General features: G+C 40.5%; 1 protein-coding gene and 1 pseudogene across 2 annotated transcripts in view; both read right to left on the bottom strand.

Annotated features, from left to right (window-relative positions):
• Window positions 1–20,167, bottom strand: part of Znf704 (zinc finger protein 704) — a 145,032-nt gene that overhangs the window by 81,740 nt on the left and 43,125 nt on the right. The gene's annotated exons all lie outside the window — the stretch shown is intronic.
• LOC104870582 lies at window positions 2,743–3,793 on the bottom strand (annotated as a pseudogene).

Raw genomic sequence — 20,167 nt, 5'->3', positions numbered from 1 at the left:
GGACAGGCTCAAGAGAGAGAGAGAGAGAGAGAGAGAGAGAGCAGACGCAGACAGTGGGCTGAAAAGTACTAAAAAGAAAGAATATGACAAAATACACAAGGGACCAGAAAGCTGGGTGAGGGATCACAAGCTTGGTGGCTTCAGGCAAACAGGTGATAACACACTCCTCAGAGTGTCACCAAGAGGTCCAAGTGAGATAATGAGCAGTTCTGATCCCAGTGCCTGGAATGGAGGAGGAGCTTAATAAAGAGGGCATGATGGCTCAGAGTGGGGCCCCAGGAGCCGTCTGCTGTGTCTGGAGCCTGGCATCCTCTTTGGAATCACACACAGTAATCCTGGTTCCTGCATTTCTGCAGACTCTCTGTAAAAATTTCCCACAGAAACCCATTTTACCCCCAACCTTTCTCAAGCATTTTGGTCCCAACCCTGACTGATACTGGCTGAGGAAGTGCAGTCTGGTTGGCAGGTAACCGAGCTGTGGACCTGACGATCAGAAACGCAGTTAAAGCTCTGGGGGCTTCCAATTGGACACAGAACCTACCAGTGAGGAAGTGCAGTCTGGTTGGCAGGTAACCGAGCTGTGGACCTGACGATCAGAAACGCAGTTAAAGCTCTGGGGGCTTCCAATTGGACACAGAACCTACCCTCTGCGTGTGAAAGCTAGGCTGATTAGAGATAATAAAATCGCCCACGGAGAATAGGATCTGATTACTACAGGAACCTCTTGGAGCCAGGATCAAATTTCTGATTAGCCTTATCATCGAGAATCACCCAGATGTGCTTGTTCTCAATCTAAAAAATTATGCATCCAGTTGTAATACTTACTTATTAAACAAACTGGGAAGCTTGATATGAACTACACCAAAATCTGTGCCATAGGGTGCCAGAAACAGGGTATACCTGGGGAAATACTACTGCAGCACAAAGAACTTTAAACTTCAATTACATGGCAAGGGAGCATATTTTAACATGTAACTCCTGTGAAACCATTTCTTCTTTTATGTTTAAAAGGAGAAACACATGAATTCAGAAAATATTATTCGTATACCCTATGGCTGTATCTAAATTATGCTGTATTGGTTAAGTAACCTTCACAAATACTTGTGGATTTTGTTAATTGTGGTCCTGTGTGATAAAGTGTGATAATCACCAGTAATAATATATATTTTAGAAGAGATTTTTTTTTCAAACTGTGGGAGCATCTTCTGTTTCTCCTTTTGAAACTACATCTCTGAATAAAATCACACTGAGATTCCATCTCACTAAAGAAAGAATGGGTGTCACCAAGAAATCAAGAAATAACAAATGTTGGTGAGGCTGTGTAGGGAAAGGAACCGTTCTCCACTGTTGTAGGGAGTATAAAGTGGCTATAAGCACTATGGAAATCAGTATGGCGACTTCTCAGGAAATTAAACATAGAAATTCAATTTGACCTAGGTTTTCGCCTTCTAGGTATCTTCTCAAAAGAGTTAAAGACATATTACAGCGATGTATAGATACCCATGTTTACAGCAGCACAATTCATAACAGACAACTCTCGGAAACAGATATGTCCACCAACAAACGAATGGGTAAAAAAATGTGGTATTTATATTGAGTGGAGTACTACTCTTGTGTCATAAAGAAAGATAAACCTGAGTCACGTATAGGAAAATGGATGCACCTTGAGATCATAATTTTAAGTTAAGCAAATCACAGACACCACAAGCTTAAATATCTTTGGTTTCTCTTGTATGAAAAACTCGATAGATGAGTAAAGTGCAAAATAAGAGACAGATAACAGAAAAAGACAGAGAAAAACAAATTGTGAATCAGCATGGACAATGTATCTGAAAGTGTATCCTGATTTACTACGATTGTCTTATATGTTTTATATGTTTTTTTACCTATTAGCCTGATTACTCATTTGTATATGTGATAATCAACTTTATGAGGACTTATAAATAAATGAATCTGATGTTGGAAAAATAAAAGGGGGGTGGAGAGAAGGGGGGAAAAGAACTGAGATGTGTTATATACATGTACCAATTTCCTACAATGAATGTAGTCACTATGTACTGCAAACACATAATAACAATTAAAAATTTAAAAAGAGACAAATTAAAAAACCCTAAATTTTTGTGAAGAACATTACTTCTGAATCTTTGCCCTGGCATAATAATGCTGGTGGTTTATACTCAGGAGAAGTTAATCTCTGTAATGAAAAGGAAATTACTTGAACAACATGAGTCAAATCTGTCATAAATTAGGAAATGAAAGCTGTGACACAGATGTCTCATTGCTCAAGTTTTGATTACATTTGGAAGAAGTAAATAGAATCATAATTTAAAAACTAGAACTGACATGGCGCACACCTATAATCCCAGCACTCAGGAGGCTGAGACAGGAGGATCTCCGAGAATTTGAGGCCAGCCTGGGTTACATAACGAGCGGGTTACATAATGAGCTCAAGACTAGCCTAGGAAGGGGTACGGGGAAAAAATGAGAACCAAGATCTGTCACGTAAAGGTACAAGATCCCAATGATGAATGTAACTGTACTGTATACCTAAAAGGTACCAATAAACTCAATGAGAAGAAAAAAAAGGACTAGCCTGAACTACATAGTGAGACTCTGTCTAAAAAAAAAGAATACTTATTTAAAAGACTCTTACATGTGAAGAAAAACAAAATAAATTAATTTGATCTTTTTGACATGATAATTATTTAATCATTTAAACAATCCTGAAAAGAAGGTCTTTTACAAACAGAGGTAAGTATACAAAAGATGAATGAACACACCCAAAGCCATGAAGTTTTAGGGCTAAATCCTTGTTACACTACTACTACTCCCCTTCACTTTGACATTAATCAGGCACTTCCTATAAGCCAGCACTGTGGGTAATACAAAAGTGTAAAATGTGGACCCTGCCACTAGCAGTTTGAAGATCCAGGATCTCAAGTTAAGGCAAGTTGCGTGCCACTGCTCTGTTCTCCAGTCAGGACACCTCAAGAACTTCACCTCCTGTAGTTGCAACTGCAGGCTACCCATCATTCCACAGAATTCTGAAGAACAGCTTTTTTCCTGGAGAAACTCCTTTCTTCAATGTTTCAGGGCAGTTGTGAAAGTAAGTGGCAGGATATACCTGACTGATAGCCAATATTCTGAATGATTGTTCTGGCATCTGACCATGTTTTCCTGGACTGGCAAGCAGGCTGTCTTGACAGTGTTCCTGAACCTTCTGAAATGTCACCTTCTGAATCCTTTCATCCACAAGTCCATCAAGGATGTAACATCTTAGATCAATATCTTCAAGAACACGATCTGAGTCAAAGTGTTTCCAGAGGAAATACACCAAGGCAGTCTTCTCCTTTTATGTCTAGAAAAACCCACAAGTGGGAAGTCAGTTTTGAATCCAGTGAGACAAGTCCAAGTGAGCCTGTGAGCTTTTCCGTTTGAACCGTATGCCCTTTGGATCTGTGCAGCCAGCCTACTCATTTAACGTATGGTGGGTCACACTCAGATCAATACGCAGTCTTGGTCTTGAGTGCCTGGCCTACAAAAGTTTCTCTTTGGTTAAGGAAGGCTTCTAGAACTTTGCTGTGTTGCATGTAGGTGCCTGGATTTTCTGCATGATTGGCTTTTCTTCTTTTTCTTGCTTTCTTTTGCTTTTCCTTGTTGCAACTAAGTTTTCTCAGTGCCTGTTTTCTTTGGACATTTTTGAGCACCATGTGCAGGTTTTCTGGGTGCACTTTTGTACATTTTTTTGTGTACTACCTGTGGAGAGAGTCTCTCCTTTTTTCCCCCCACTAAGTTTATTGGTACATTTAAAGAAAACAGTAGTTACATTTTTCATTGGGATCTTGTATCTTTATATGATTTGTCTTGATTCTTATTTTGCTCCCATTCCCCAGCCCTCCCTTCACCCCCTTCACCCAGGGAAGACTTTGTCTCCAGTTTTTTCACATTTTTCTTTTCCCTTATTTCTTTTCCCCTCCCCTTCCCACTTCCCCTTTAGTCATTTTCTTCCTGTTCCACACTACCAGTTATACCATTTGAAGCTTATTTACACTTTTAGTTTTTCACACCAGAGAAGCTACTCAGTATTTACGCCAGTGTGTCCCATTTATTGCATTAAGAGTATAGCCTCAATGGAGAATCTCTCCTTCTTAGTGCTCCTGTTCCACACTGATCTGTGGAAGTCAGAAGCTTTCAAAGAATCCATCTTCATCCACGTCCTCCAGGACACCTTCCTGCCTCTGCAGCACTCATGGCTGTGCTCTGAGCACTCCTTTCCAATTTCCAATCCATCTGCTTATTACTCAAGAATCCTGCTAGGTTTCTGGTGATATGTCAGAATTCATTTTTTCTGCAGTTGTAGAACACTGGCCCAGCATACATGAGGCACTGTGAATTCTATTCCTTGCACAGATCCTGTTGTCAAATGTAGCAGTGGTGGAACATACCTCCAACCATTCTTTTAATGAAAGAGGCCAGTTGTGTTAGCTTTCTGTTGATATAACAAAATACCTGAGCTAATCTACTTATAAAGAGAAAAGATTTATTTTGACTCACAAATTTGGAAGCTATAGTCTATGACCAGTTAGCTCCAGTACTGTGGTAAGACAGCGTATCATGGTAGGAACACACAGTGGAGCAAAACTGCTTTCCTTATATCTAGAAAGCAAAGGAGAAGAGGGAAGGGATCTCTCAAGGGTATGACATAATAACCCAAGGATGTGCCGTGAGGTCCCTCACCACAGAGCCTCACGCAAGGGACCGAGCCTTTAACACAGAGGCCTCTGGCGATGTTCAACATCCAAACTACAGCACGAGTCTAAGAGATGATGAATTTAATCTATAAGACTACTGCCAAATTGACATTTGAAGCTAGAATGGCTGTATGGCCCTACTGGTTGTGACTGAGCACCAGATTTCATCTCTAAATGTATAGCATCTTCTGTTTCCCAATCCATATCAACATTTAGGGAATTTGTTTACCAAAATTTCTATTGGCAAATTCCATTATTTTAAATATTTGCCATTTAAAAACCACTAGTAAAAGCAAAACTGGTAGTTTCTCTCCACAGAAGAATCAGACCTATATATCAAGTTAACTCCTGCTGAGAAAAGCACAACCAAAACCTTGCAGGTTTATTCCAACATACAATTACCAATGCTATAGACATCAAGCTATCAAGGCTTGGATTACATAATGATGTATTTAACCCCCCGAACATATCATAAACACGCCAAACCCTTAAAAAGAGATACAAAAAGACACTGATGGAATTTCAAGACTTCAAAATAATTTTTATGAATTTCAACTGTCACTGCTTGCTATCTGTATGAAAGTACCAGATATTAATAGTTGAATGCTAATAACATGAAGTTAATTGGAATTGTAGTCTCTGTTATAATGTACATTTCCCCTCTTTATAGTGTTTAAGGCTGAACCAGAAGTTAGTTACCAGGGACTAAAATGGGAAAGAAACTTAATGCAAAAATCTCACATCACATTAAGGTAGGACTTTTCCAAAATCATAAAAATGAACAGTCCTGTTTACACTAATAATGTCTTCAGGGGCTAAAATATTAAATAAGGATCAATTACACACACATACTGTGTGGGAGAGACTGGTTTTGCAGTCTTTTATCCTGCTTGGAATTAACAGGGCTGTCCAAAACCCTGCCAAGTTTCTCAGCTTCTTAGTTACCTTTTCTAGAATCAGGAGAAACCTGAATGGAAACATGGCCCCACATGGCATGTCTACCTCGATTTCTTCTTCATTTTTTGTATTTCCCCAGCATTCTGCCTTGCTAGACCTCTGATGTCTCTGAGTAATTGCTTTTAGCATATATTGTCCAGTTTTTATTGTTTTTGGTGGGAATGATGATCTAAACTCTGATCCTTCCAAGAAGTAGAAGTATTGTTTTATTAGCTAATTTAGAATTAAGTCACCTTAGAAAACAAAAGACCACCTGTGCGTACATACACATAAGCACTTCTATATAAAAACTTTGTTTTGGCTAAAGGTCTGATGGTATCACTTCTCCCAAACCACTCCCACAGTAATGGAATCAGTGTTTTTAAAATAAAGTAGTGAAAAGCTACCAATTCCCTTATTTGTGACAAGTCAGCTGGTCATAGAAGAATATGAAAAAGAATTAAAGGGAGATATAGATAAAAAAAAAAAAGAAGAATATGAAAGTCCCCCTCACCTTTTTTTTGAGACAGGGTCTCACTATGTAGTTGAGACTGACCTGGAATTCACTATGTAGCCCAGGCTAGTCTCAAACTTACAGAGATCCTCCTGTCTCAGCCTCCCGAGTGCTGGGATTACAGGCATGCGCCACCATGCCCAGCTGAAAGACCCTTACAGAAATATGATTCCTTCAGAGAATGTCAAACACATTTCTGTGATACTAGGTCACTAGACAACTAAGACACTGCTTCTCACAAGAGCACCAACTCTAGTTCTGTGGAAAACCAGAATCCATGTTGTGAGGACACTAAGACCCATGATAGGGCTACAGCCACTGGAAATATTCCCCAGGGTTTTCTGGATTGTTTAATATTACTATTAGGATCCCTACCAAAAGACTTAATGAACAGCAGAATGGAAGAAATATTTCAAATACATAAGAAAATCTTATCTCTGGGGCAATGTGACTCTTAACAAACACCAGATATCTAATACAAGATTGATCTGACTGGAACTTAAACTTTCATGTACTTCTCATTAAAGATGGACGAAATGGGCTGGGGATTTAGCTCAGTGGTTCTGCTCCACCTGCCTCGCAAGCTCAAGGTCCCAACTTCGATCCCCAGCACCTCCACTCCCCAAATGGAGGAAACCAATTGCTAGTTATGACAATAAAATTTTAAAAGAAATATTTTAAGTACATATTGCAGACAAAACTTTACTTCCTATTGAAATACAGCTTATCTAAAGTAGAAAGGTGAGCAATGTATGACATGCCTTTGCAGGTATGCGGTCCATGTATTTCAGTGGAATTACAGGATATTACAGGACTGTGTGTGTACTCCCAATTTATGGATTCAGATGTTCAAAGTAAGTTATTTTCCCATTGTATTTCTGCTACTATCACTCTCTGTTGATGGTTATCTGCCACCCAGAACTGGTCCTCAGCCAGGTCATTCACAAAACTGGATTTATGTATTTAACTAATCATCACATTTCTCAATTTTTTTCTACATGCTTCATATTTTTTCATACTTCTAGTTGTCTACTCTTTCCACACTCCCCTGAGCACTGCCTACTCCTCCTCCCTTGTCCTCTATACATCGCCCCCTAATTTCAATTTGCTCAAAAAGCTTCTATGGCTACTAGTTCCTCCACTTGGCCTTCAAGCTTTCAGTACCCTCTGGTCCTGATCTAGTTATTCAAAATCACTTGCCATTATTTTCCAAATAAACCTCCGCTCTAGGTCAGTCAGCTGTTGTCGTTCCCCCCCTCCCCATGGTGTTATTTTTGCTTCCAGCTTCGGCGCTCTTTTTTCTTACCTATCTAAACTATACCCATAATCTGGTCCTCAGCTATCAAGGACCGGATCCTACCTTCTTCTATACAGCTTCTCTGCCAAACCTGATCCATGCTTGTCATCTTTACTTTGAAGTTAAATATTCATGCGAAAGTTCAAAATACATTTTGTATTACTTGCCATTTAACACCACTGTTGCAAACCTGCCAAACCAGCGCAGAATCTTCTGAAGTGCCACAGACAATATCCATGCCCACAAGTGATGTTCCAAAATATATTAAACTTTGTCTCTATTTCTAGGTAAAGAGGTCTCATTGGAGTGTGACAAGCTTCCACGGGCCAGAATGACCATGGTTACAATCCTTTGCGGGGAAGGCCCAGCAAACTTGGCTTCAAATCCTGATGCTGCCACTTACTACCCACGTGTCCTTGAGAAGGGCACTCAATCTGTCTGTCTGAATTTCCTCAAGTGTAACATAGAGATACAGGTACCTAACTGCATGGGCTCACTGTGTAAATTAAAGCAGATAATATATAAGTGCAACTTGCTTTACATAACGGATGATTTGGAAATGCCAATTTTTATCATTTTCAAAAATTCCCTTTTCTCACAGAAATTGAGAGGAGAATGGTGATTACTACAGACTGGGTAGGGTAAGAGGGCCGGGAGGGAGAGGTGGGGACAGGCTGACGAGTGAGAACTAAGTTACAGTTCGGTAGGAGCAGGCAGCTCCAGTGTGTTGCTGCTCAGTGGTGTGACTACAGAAAACAATGTAGTGCACGTTTCAGAAAGCTAGAGGGGAGAATTTTGAAAGTTTTCACTAGAAAGAAATGATTGAAGAAATATATTTAACTTGATTTAAACATTACATAATATACACTTCTATCAGACATTACATGGTATCTTATTATATATATGTAAAACTTTCATGTTTTAATGCATCAGCTAAGAAAGAAAATCAAATTTAGAAAAGAAAGAAGAAAAACACTTCTTTTTCCAGTGATCTTAAGACTTAAGATAGTGGGCCAGAGATTCAGCTCAGTGGTTCCAGTGCCTGCTACACAAGCACAAGGTCCTGAGTTCGATCCCTGGTACTGAAAAAAAAAAAAAAAAGACTTAAGATAGTGAAACATGGCTGTAAATTCAGAAGAGGGGGATTTATTTATAAGAGCATCTAAATATATCGTTGATATTGTTAAAATATTGATTATAGGTTGAAATAATATTTTAGACATGGGTTAAATAAAATATATTATTAAAGTTAGTATCACTTTAGCTTTAGTATCACATTAGTCTTTTAGCTTTTTAAATGTAGTTACCTGACACTTGAAATTACACATGTAATCTACTTTTTGAGCAACACTGTTGTCACAGGCTTTTTTTTTTTTTTCAGTACCAGGGATTGAACTCGGGATTTTGTGCTTGTGAGGCAGGTGTGGTGCCACTGACCTAAATCTCCAGGCCCAGGGCAGCACTGTTGTAGAAGGTTGTCTTAGTTACTTTTGTTGTTGCTGAGACAAAATACCTGACACCCAAAGTTAAAGGAGCAAAGGTTTATTTAGCACAATTTGTACAGTCTGTAATTAACTGGCTTCAAGGGAGGGTGGCATTGCAGACAGGCATCACAGAGGAACAGTTCAGGGTGGCCCAAAGGTAGCAAAGTAAGCAAGGGACCTTAATAGTTCTTTTCTGCTTCTTTTATATTTTATGTGGGTATTGGGGTTAGAGCGGTATCAAACCAATCAATGGACTGATTTAGTAATCACTCACCCTTAATCGTGTCAGCCTTAATCCTAGCACCGCACCCTGCATCAATCACACACCCTAGGTTCAGCCATCTTTGAAAAAGCCCCACCTATGACTGAAGGAGACTTTGGGGGACATCTAGACATGAGCCCTAACAAACACTAAGGTAGCCCTGAGGGAATCACCTCTGAATGGCATCCCAGGGCTTGAAGGGGCTCATGTATCTCTCTCCCCAAGGAACTACTGGAGAATAACTCAGTCACAAGGGAACACAAAGTGAAATACGCCACAAACTGCTAAACACATCATTAAATACAGTCTCCCTTGTTGCAGAGTGTAATCATTTATGAGAGCGAAGAGCTTAGGGACTTTTGGAAAATTTCAAATATCCACTCAAGAAATCTTGTCATTTCTGCTAAATTTGTCATGATCTAATCTTGCTGAAATGTAGTGCATGACATTTTTATCACAATTCACAAATGCACTCAACTGGCACAAATACATTTATTTATGCACGCAGCCGGGAAAGGGCAATCTCTGCTCAGAATAATGTGCTTAACTAAAAGACCATACCTTTTAATGTTGGAGAGGCCACAGGTGATGGATGAGAAGACACACATAAAGTAGGTAATATTAAATGCTCAAGTAGCTAATTACATGGTTTAAAGTAGAAGATAAACATATACATCTTTATTTTTAAATTGATCCTCTAAGTTCTTTAGCTTCTCAATTTTTACTTTTTGCCTATAGTAGTAAATCGCTATTAAAAAATAAAAACGGAGCACTCTGGGAAGCTAAGGCAGGAGGATCACAAGTTCAAATGAGACCTTATCTCAAAATAAAAAAGGGCTGGCAGTGTAGCTCAGTGCAAAGGCCCTGAGTTCAATCCCCAGTATTCCAATCAGTCATTCAATCAATCAATGAACTGAAAAATTAGGCAGGGATGTAGCTCAGCATGAAGATCTTGAGTTCACTTTCCAGTGCTACAAAAACAAGCAAACAGAAGGAAACAAAAATTATATAAAATAAGCAAAAAGAACACTCGTGTACACTGATAAGTTCTACTTTTAAAGTTTAGCATTAATTAGAAAGGTATTTACAATTTGAATGATCAACTTTTTAAACGTGTAAGTCTATAATGAAAAATATTTTAAGAGGATACCTAATTCCTGCAATATCCTCTAGCATTTCTTTTTTTTCTTTTCGATACTGGGGATTGCACTTGGGACCTTGTGCTTGCGAGGCAGGTGGCGGAACCACTGAGCTAAATCCCCAGCCCTCTTCTAGCATTTCATTTCTTTATTTTTCTCAGTTTTGTCATAAGTATTGGTAATTCTACATTCATAACTCAGAAACCAGCTAATTTCACTTTCTTTTGTACATTCCTATAGAGTTTTAAAGCCGTGTTACATTATATTTTGATGGTTGCCCCTACTTTTACTATATTCAAAGGGAAACAACATAAAAAGAAAAATTCAAGAAAAACTCAGGTATAAGAGAAAATTCCTTGGTTTTTGGTTAGTGGGTAGGTGGCAATTATGAAGCTAAGATCCAGTACTAGGAAAGGGCTCGAAGGGAAATTTAACCATGTGTGGAGAGGACATCTTGCCAGGGTGTGTTGACAATGGCCAGCATCCTATTAGTCTGCCACCCACCTCAACCAAAGTTTTAAATAGGGGTTATATCTCAAGCTTGCAACAAAGAGAATATTAAATTCATAATAAATTTTGCTAAGGAATATGCATATCACATCAGGAAGAATTACTGTGAGTATCTCCATTAAAATTACTTTGCAATTCATCTTTCTGTAATTTCAGAAGTGTTTTCACATCTTAAAGCAGCAGTAAACATACAGGAGCACGAAAAAATTCTACATATCAGATTACAACTGCAAAGATACTGTACTTCAAAAGAAGAGGAACATGAGCTCAGCATCCAGCAGATTATGAAGACAGTGCACAAGACAAGAGCAAGCAGGCCCTTTGGGAAGATAAGAAAAACATCAAAACTGCCTCAAGTACGCTTAGCAGATTAAATATATTTCTGTTAGGGGAAAGCAGATTTAATTTCCTAGTGCCACTCAGACTCTTTCACAACTCAGCCTTTCTTGTGTCTAGATGAGGATTATAAAATGGTACAATAATTTTGGAAAACAGTTTGTCAGTTTCTTATAAAATTAAACAAAGTGTATCTACTCTGTATTTCTAGGTATTTACTCGGAAGAAATGTAAGCTCATAGAAGCATTTTCCTGGGACTGTTGTGAAGATTCAATGAGATCACGAGTGTGAAAGTGGCTTATGGACTTATGCATGTGAGAGGAGGCTGTTAAATGACAGGTGTGAGCTCTTTCCACAGAATGAGACATAAGAGAGACAGTGCTGGATTGCAATAGTGCAGAGCTGGTGGTTTATGTCCTGGCTCCATCCCTCATCCATGCTATTCATTCAGTCAACCTTTGAAACCTACCATGCCAGGAACTCTTCTAGAGTGGAGATGAACTGATTGTGACACTCCCAAGTCTTTACTCTCTTGGGGTTCACATCCTAGTGCCTTGGGGAGGATGTTTAAATTTTCTGAATCTCAGTTTCTGCCTCCATAATTCAATTCAATTCAGAACCTTTGACATGCACAACAATCTGCTAGATAGAACCCGTTTTTTCATGCAAGTCCAATGAGGACAACAAACATGTACGTGGACAGATGAAGGCACTGTGAGTGGGGTAAGGACTCAGTGCTATGGGTGGCACGAAACCCATGCCTGGGTGGCAGAGGTTGGTCATAGGAATGTGTCGAGGACAGCTTCCTGGAAAGAGCATTTGAATGCAATGTGCAGAGTAAACCAGGCAAAAGGTATCACAAACCTGTATTATTAGTGTGGTGAAATAAGAATATAGTGGCGAAGGCACTCATTGGTCCATAAAGTCCTCCATGATATAAAACAGCACTGTTTCTATTTTAAGGGCAATAGTATTAAACTGGCAAATGGTTGTGTAATCCTGGATGCAGTTTATACTGTCTCTGAAAATATGTTGTCTTTCTCACACATGTGCTTAATTTGAGTTCTCCACATCTGTTTCCTCCATGCCAGTGCTTCTAACATTCTGCTTGAAGAACTTGGGTAATTGAGTCAGTTGTTTCTAATCATATGGGGCCCATTCTGACTTCCAGTCAGGGTTCTGGTATTTGCTAAATTCACATTTTGTGGTGTAGCTCTGCAGTAGGCCACAATGGTCTCAAAGCATGAAAAAGGCCTTCCAAAGCAACCAAGATTCTTGCTATGCTGAAACATAGCAAATACTTAGTATTGTTTCCATTTAATTGAAAACTTCTGCTGAAGGGGCTTGCATACAGTTTATACCATAAATAGCCAGAAGTATAAAGTGGCACAGGAGACATTAGCTCTGCTAAAAGACTTTTTGATCTGCTTTTGTTAATATATAAACAAGTTATATAAAAAAAAATCTTCTAGGCTTGGGATTTAGCTCAGTGGTTCTGGCACCTGCGTTGTAAGCTCAAGGACCTGAGTTTGATCCCTGGTACCTGCCGCCAAAATCCTCTAAAGAGTGGTAAGTGGGCAGTAGGAAAGACTGCCATCAAAGAAACAGACTACACCCAGCACACCCTTGTTACAGGGCTATGCACATGAGAGGTGCTTGGGCTGACTGAGTCCTGCAGGGTTGCTTCAGCGATTATGATGAAAGTGACTCCAACCACATGGACCTTGAACAGTTCATACAGATTTTGCGAAAAAAATGTGTTAAGCACTTCTTGTCCTTATTGGGAGGGGGCAACAGTTGATAAACAGAGGAACAGTCCTGCCTCTTGCAAGAGCTTATTCGAATGTTATACTCCATCTTCCGAAATATCGGCATCATAGTCAGACTTCAGAGATGTTTTCTGGATTGTCAGAAAAGGGAGGCTGTGATAGGATGATGCCCTTTCCAAAAGTAATATATAACTAGGTTTATACCCAGAACAGAATCATTCGTATTGCTAATAAATGTGGACTTTATGCACAGTCTAATGCAGCCCTCTCCCAACCTGTGTTTGCTTCAGAGCCCTCTCATGTAAACAGGGAAGCGCATACGGTAAAGTAAGAATGAGGGATTTCTTTATTCTTTGAAAGAACAAGCTGACTAGCAACCCAAGGCATCTGGGCTATTCAGGCCTCTATCGACGCCTTTGTTCTTGTAGGCAACCAGCCTTTTGACCTTAGGGTTCTAGTTCTGCTCCGGAGGGATCTCACAAGGTCCTGTGGGTACAAACCAAACACATCAGCAACATTTTATTTTAAACCACCGAATAAAATACCCATTTTAGGCCACTAAAAATGGTAGGGGGATGGACAATGACTGTAGTGAGAAAGCAACTTGTGTTTGGGTAGGAAAAGGAGAAGAGTGAGCAAGAGTTCTAGAAAGAGACTGGTGAGGGGAGCACAGCTTAAAGTCAGGAAAGAAATCAAATCTCAAAAGGAGATTAGGGAAGGAAGGAGGAAGGAACATGGCTAGTTCAAAGACATCTTCTCCAGCTCCTAGGCCCTTCGGGGGGCACATCTAGGGGATCGGGGGCGGGCAGGGGTTCCATTCTAACTGTGGTTCATAGGACAGATGCTTATTAAGCACCCAACTCTTCCTATCACTGCCATGCCTGGGCTGGGGATTTAGCAGGACAAACAGAAACCGACATGAAAGGCCAGGAACTGTTGTGATTTAGGTCTAGAATGTCTCCCCCATACCTCGCGCGTTCAGAGGTGAGGTCTTTGGGGAGGGACAGTGGACGCATTGAAGGAGCTCAATGGCTGATTGCTGCTGGGAGGCGGGGTCTCATTGGAGGAGGCGGGGTCTCATTGGAAGAGGCAGGCATGGGGGGGCAGGCCTTGGACGGTGTCTCCCCCTTCTGGCTCCTCCTTCTTTCTCTGCTTCCTGACCAATATGCCATGAGCCTCCTTCTTCTGCCAGACCCCGCTATGGTGCCATTCTGCCTTGGAGCTAAATGACCTTGGACCATAACTGTGAACCAAAATAAACCTCTCCTCCTTGAAATTGTGTCTGAGCGACAAGAGAGTGACTAAGACATCTATGAATGAGGTGTGAGTTCAGCTCCCTTCCCACAGCAGTCTGCCCTCTGTACCCCTGGGCTCCACACAAGCGGCCTTAACAAATCACAGATGAAAAATATTTGAAAATAACATTTGCTTCTGTAATGAACATATGAAACCTTTTGTCCTTGCCATCGCTCCCTAAGCAACAGAGTAGCACAATTATTTCCATGGCACTTTTAGGTATTATAAGTAACCTACAGATGACAAAGCATACAGGAGCACGTGCACAGGTTATACCCAAATACTAGAGGATGACTGTGCATGATTTTAACTACCTTTATATTACAAGAACTCCTCCTGTGTGGGCAGGGGAGTTTAGACTAGGAGTTCGGGGCATTTTTTTTTCCTACCCAGACACAGAACACCTCATATTTCTTCTCACACCAACCTCTCATTCCCAGCAGCTGCTTCATCGAAGGGGACTGGCACAGAAAATGATGCTACAGGGTGGTGAAGATGGATCCAATCTCCTCGGAAGAGGAGAGGACTCTGGATGGTGAGGCAGAGGGAGCTGGGTGTTATTTCTCACTTTCACTGACCTGGGACGGTGGGAACTCTTTAGACTCTAAGGTAGCATTGCCCAAAAGAAAGACAAGACACAGAAGTAATCTTTCTAGCAGTCACATGAAAAAGGTAAAAGGGGAAAGAGAAATTAACTTCAATAAGGCATTTTTAGTCCAGCATATCTAAACCATCATTTCAATGTGAAATAAATATAAAAATTACTAATAAGCTATTTTTGTTCCTTTTCACCATACACATTCAGAATCTAGCAGGGACTAAATTTACAGCACATCCCCATTCCAACCGGCCACATCTTGAGTGTTTAACAGCTGTATGTGTGGACTGCACTGGTCAGTGCGGGTGACTCGAAGGGGTTCGATGGAATCTCTGAGGACATTTTGGGTGACTGCTTCAGAATAAACCTTTTTGAGTAAATTTCAAGGAAAAAAAGGAGTATCAGTTAATATTGTAACTAATAAGCATGGGAAAGTGTTTATTTTTTGCTACATCAATTACTTTAACACTATAATGTTCATGTTAAAAGTTTTGTTTCTATTAAACTATTAAAACCTTAACCTCTGGGTGAGAAAGTGCCAGAGCTGTGGGAATTTTTAAACTTGGAGCCTGCAAGCACATTCATGATCACAACACAGAGCTAAGTGAGCAGCAAGAAGCTTCATGGTTCGGGGACAGCCTGCCTTGATGACCAAAGTACTCCTTGGGTCAGCTTGATACTTCTTGCTCTTTCTTTATAAGGACAAAATGACAGCCCTATTAAGAGATAGAGAAATAGAATCTTGGTTTCCAACCCATGTGTTTGAAGTTTTTGTCAGACTGCTTGGACACTACCAAACTGTTGCCCATGGGTTTAGCAGTGCTGTTTTCAGTGGAATCTATTTATAGACTACAATTATGAGGCAAGCACTATTTCATGGGCTACAATTTGCCTACCACATATTTGTATTGTTTTCCAACTATACACTAACAATATTGTAATGAGTAAAATGAAAACACAAATGAATTTCTAGTAGCTACCTCTTCCTGCCATTTTCCCAGTCAATGAAGATGAAATTGCTTGCTGCTAAAGTGTAGTCTTGCAGGGTCACAAATCAGTGTTTGTGGAACTGGTCACCATTAGATCACTGTTTTGTTCTTCTCTGAGTGGTATGGTTTGCTGTCAGCCAGGGTTTTTCTAGATGAGATCTTCCCATTGCTTGTTATTGAGTTAATGGTGTCTTGTTAAGAAAGGTTGAGTTTTAGAACCAACTACATGCTGAATTTAATTGCTCAATGGTAATACATTGCAGAGATGATTTCATTATATAGCATAGACTGGCTACTTTGCAGCATTTCCTGAGGCATAATGAGCTTTTACCATAAAAACCAAATCAACGTTAATCTGCAAAGTTGTCACTTTATATCCACTGCCAAGGGAAAAAGATAAAAAGCAAACAACAAAGTGAGATAAAGTAAACCTTTATCAAGGAACTGGACCAAAACAATGATCAAACCAGCTCTCTCCACTCCTTTGAGGCAATCTGCTTTGTAAAGTGAGGTTTCAAAGTATATTTTATTTAATTGTTGAGGGGCAAGAGAGCAGTAGGAGTTTTTTAAGTAGGCTTTTAATGGTGCTGGCTTGCTCTGCTTTTGGAGCACATTGAAAAAACAATCTTTTAAAGTTAGCGTTCCCGAGCTGGTCTCATAATCTCATCAGTTCTATTTCCTTTCAACTGCATCAAGAGTAAACTTGTAGAAAAGAGAGGGGGAAAAAAAATCCGTCTCCATGAACAGGTGAAAAAAGCATTCAAGCTTCAAAGCTGGCTGGTAGACAGTGGCCAGCAAAATCCCTCTGTATTTTCAAGCAAACACCAGGCAAAGCAACAATTTTTTACACCTTTTACAAACAGCCTGTGTTTAAACAAGGCATACACAATGCTTTCTTCCCAGTTTCTAAAAGCTGAGCATTGTTATATGTTTAATTACACTCCTAAATCCTAAAGAACAAAACAGCCAGCTAGGTAGTGACTGTTTGATCACGTATCTTGGCTGGAGAAGTGTGTACAAAGCAAACCTGCCCAGGCTCGTTTCTGGATTCCTCCAGCAGAGCCTGCAGCTCATGGCTTAGAAGAACCAAACTCCTCTTTTCGGCTGAAAGGTGGTGAGGAGTACCAGCACACACCAGTTGCATTCATAAGGAAACAATCTTCCTGCCCACCCAGCACTATAATTAGAGCCATCTCTTGGCAATGCAGACTTATATTTCTGGGCTTTCTGCCATTCAGACCAAAAAAATTGGTTTAGTTCCAGGGCTGAGCCTAAACAACAAAAGTTAAACGTGTCATTCTGCATTGTTGCCTTTCAGTGTCAAACATCACTCCTTCTTCAAAAGCAGTCAGCACTGGCTATGGCTCTGATGAATGCTTTTCTTCTTCCAATTTTAACGAGTAAAATGTGTGCCACTCTCTAAGGGACACTTTGTGAAAGAGAAATGAGGCAAATTTCTCTGAAAAGGACAGAATATTTTGAAATTTAAAAATATCATCATCCATGCTGGGGCTACTGACTTTCCCAAATGCGGTGACCCCATAGAAAAAGTTAAATCCCAAGACGAGCTACAGAGATGATGGGAAGAGAACACAAAATGAATGTTAAATTGCCAGACTTCCTCTGGCCCCCAAATGCAGATCCCGTTGTGAGAAGCCTTTTCTCTTATCTTGCAACCTACCCTCTGGGAAAACCATGCTTCTTCACCAGGAGGAGTCGGGCGGACAGACATCAGCACATGCAGTCTGAACATGTACTGATGGCTGCAAGTCTTCCTGACATTGGTTCCAAGTCTTGGAAGGCCACCCAGTATGAGCAATGAGAGGAGCAACGTCTCTCCTGTCCATTCTGAACCCTCACGGGCCTTTCTCCACTCTCTTCTTCCAGTGTTTGTTCTTACAGCCATTATTTTCTGAGCTGATTTAAACATTTCTTTTAGTTCAGTATCCTGTCATGGTGTTGACTGTTTAGAAATGCAGTAGGATAACAAGATGCTGCCAAGATTTACCATAAATGCAACATGAAGCAGGATGGCCACTAGGTGGTTGAAGCATTTCCTTCACATTGGTACATGCAGTCACCTCTAACTAGTTTAATAAGTCCAGATTTTTTTTACAAAGGTCAAAAATATCTGCAGCCTTGTTCCATTCTGTCATCCTAAACATATAACAGAGGACGTGAGCATTGTTAGAATTTTTTAAAACCTCTTCACAAAAAAATTTTAAGCATACTAAATGATGTGTGTATACGTACCCAAAGTAACTTTGTTTGACATGAAATACGAAGGCTACTGAAAAACTCAGAATGGTTCTACTGATTGTAGTTTGGGATTTTATGTATGTGTCACGACAAAAGGAACTTGACTGTGGCCAAATAAACACATTCTCAACATCCAAGTCTTGAAGAGTGTTCACCAGTTCTCCTCCTTCTAGGCAGCTATGGGTGGGTAAGCGTCCTCCCAAGGTCCACCTGTAAAAAGGCTTTGTGTCCAGGGTGGTGCTATTAGGAGATGCCTGGGCAAGAGGTAGGGCTTTACGGGAGGCCCTGGGTCACTGAGGGTGTGCCCACCACGAAGCCTGCGAGACCCTGGACTTCCTTTTCCCTCTTGTTTTCTGGCAAATGAGGGAGCCTGTTTGCTCTGCCGCTGTTCCCACTGTGACGTGCTGTCATGGACTAGAAGCTCCAAAATTGTGAACCTCCAAAACCAACCTTTTCTCTTTATAAATTGATTCTATCTCAAGTATTTTGTTACAGTACCTCAAAGCTGACTAGCACAAGTCTAGGGTTGGATTGTAAACCCTGCCCCCTAGAGTTAGACATGACTGTAGTTTTCCTCAGCTCCAGGCAGATCCCAGGCATGTGTACTGCTTCCCTGTCTCCCAGGTAATTTTGGTGTGCATCCAAGCCTGGAGCCACAGCACCACAGGACAGATTTACTTCTTCAAAATTCAGTCCCAGGACATAAAGTATTTCAGGAAAAAAGACATGCACACACGAGTACCCTCAAATAGTATGGTCATGTAGTAAAATATAGCTGAAGAGCTATCAAATCATTGGTGCCCCTCCAAGAACATGTTTTGTGCATCAGAAGCCCAAGTCTTTTAGGTACTGAGAGAGAGATAATCAAGGGCAAGAATCTCACTTCTTCTAAGGAAAATCAAAATTTCTTTGTACCCAGATATACGAACTCATGAGTTTCTACTCTAATGATGCTGTTATTTACCATTCATCCTATGCTTACTATGTTCCAGGGATGGTATTGGGTAAAAAATCAATTTTACTTCACACTAACCTCATGAGGAGGCATTATTACCATTTCCATTTTATGGATGAGGCAATTCAGTCTATAAGCATAAGTGACATGCTGCCTGTCACATGCTTATGAATATCAGTGAAGAGAGTTGATGATGTAGTCAGTAGGAATGGGGGAGGGAATACATTAAATATAGGACACATAACTTATAAGGTTACGATAATTATCCAAAGAGTCAACTGCAAGGAGTGCAAGAGATTAACTGCACACTAGAAGCCCAAAACATTCAACTAAGGGCGTAGATCCCAGCAATTTCCCACACAAGTCCAGCTAAAAGCTTGGAGTCCAAGGCAATGTCTTCCTCAAGTGCAGCCAGTGGCCTAGAGTCCACGGCAATGTCTCATGCTTGTCCCTATTGAGGATCTGCACCTGGAAGGCCCAAGGGCTTGTGGTGGAAGCAGAAAATCTATGCTCCCGAGATGAAGGATCTGTGCCACCAAGCTGAGGGATCCACTCTGGAGCCAGGAGGTGATGCTTACGGTAAAGATCAGAGCTCCCCTGATGAAAGCAGCAGCCATTCCCAGCCACAGTGAGATACTGAGCTCCTTCTTCAATGAGAACAGCCTAGTTCGCATCAGAAAATCATCCACAGTAAGCTTCTCCTAGAAAATCAACAGGCCAAGATCTTTCCCTCTAGTTCTCTTTTTATGGCTCTTGGGAACTCTTCAGGTGGCTCCTCCACGCCCAGACCACACTGATTCAGTTCAGCTGGGTGTTACAAGGTGCCCATTAGTCAATCCACTACACTTGAGAACAAAGAGATTCACATATGGCTTTGTAATACGGAGGAGAACTGAGGCACAAGTAGTTTTAAACAATTTCCTTAATATCTTCTTTTAGGTGTCACATACTTATTTCTTGTGAATTCACCTGGTTTAGCTAAAAGAACCTGTCTTACTGGGCTGGAGATGTAGCTCAGTGGTGGAGCACTTTTCTAGTGTCCACAAAGCCTTGGGTTCAAAGCCCTCAATT

Source organism: Fukomys damarensis, unplaced genomic scaffold (assembly GCF_012274545.1).
Source record: "Fukomys damarensis isolate Sample0158 unplaced genomic scaffold, DMR_v1.0_HiC HiC_scaffold_5, whole genome shotgun sequence".
NCBI classification, from domain to species: Eukaryota; Metazoa; Chordata; class Mammalia; order Rodentia; family Bathyergidae; genus Fukomys; species Fukomys damarensis.
This window is presented reverse-complemented; position numbering and strand designations above follow the sequence as displayed.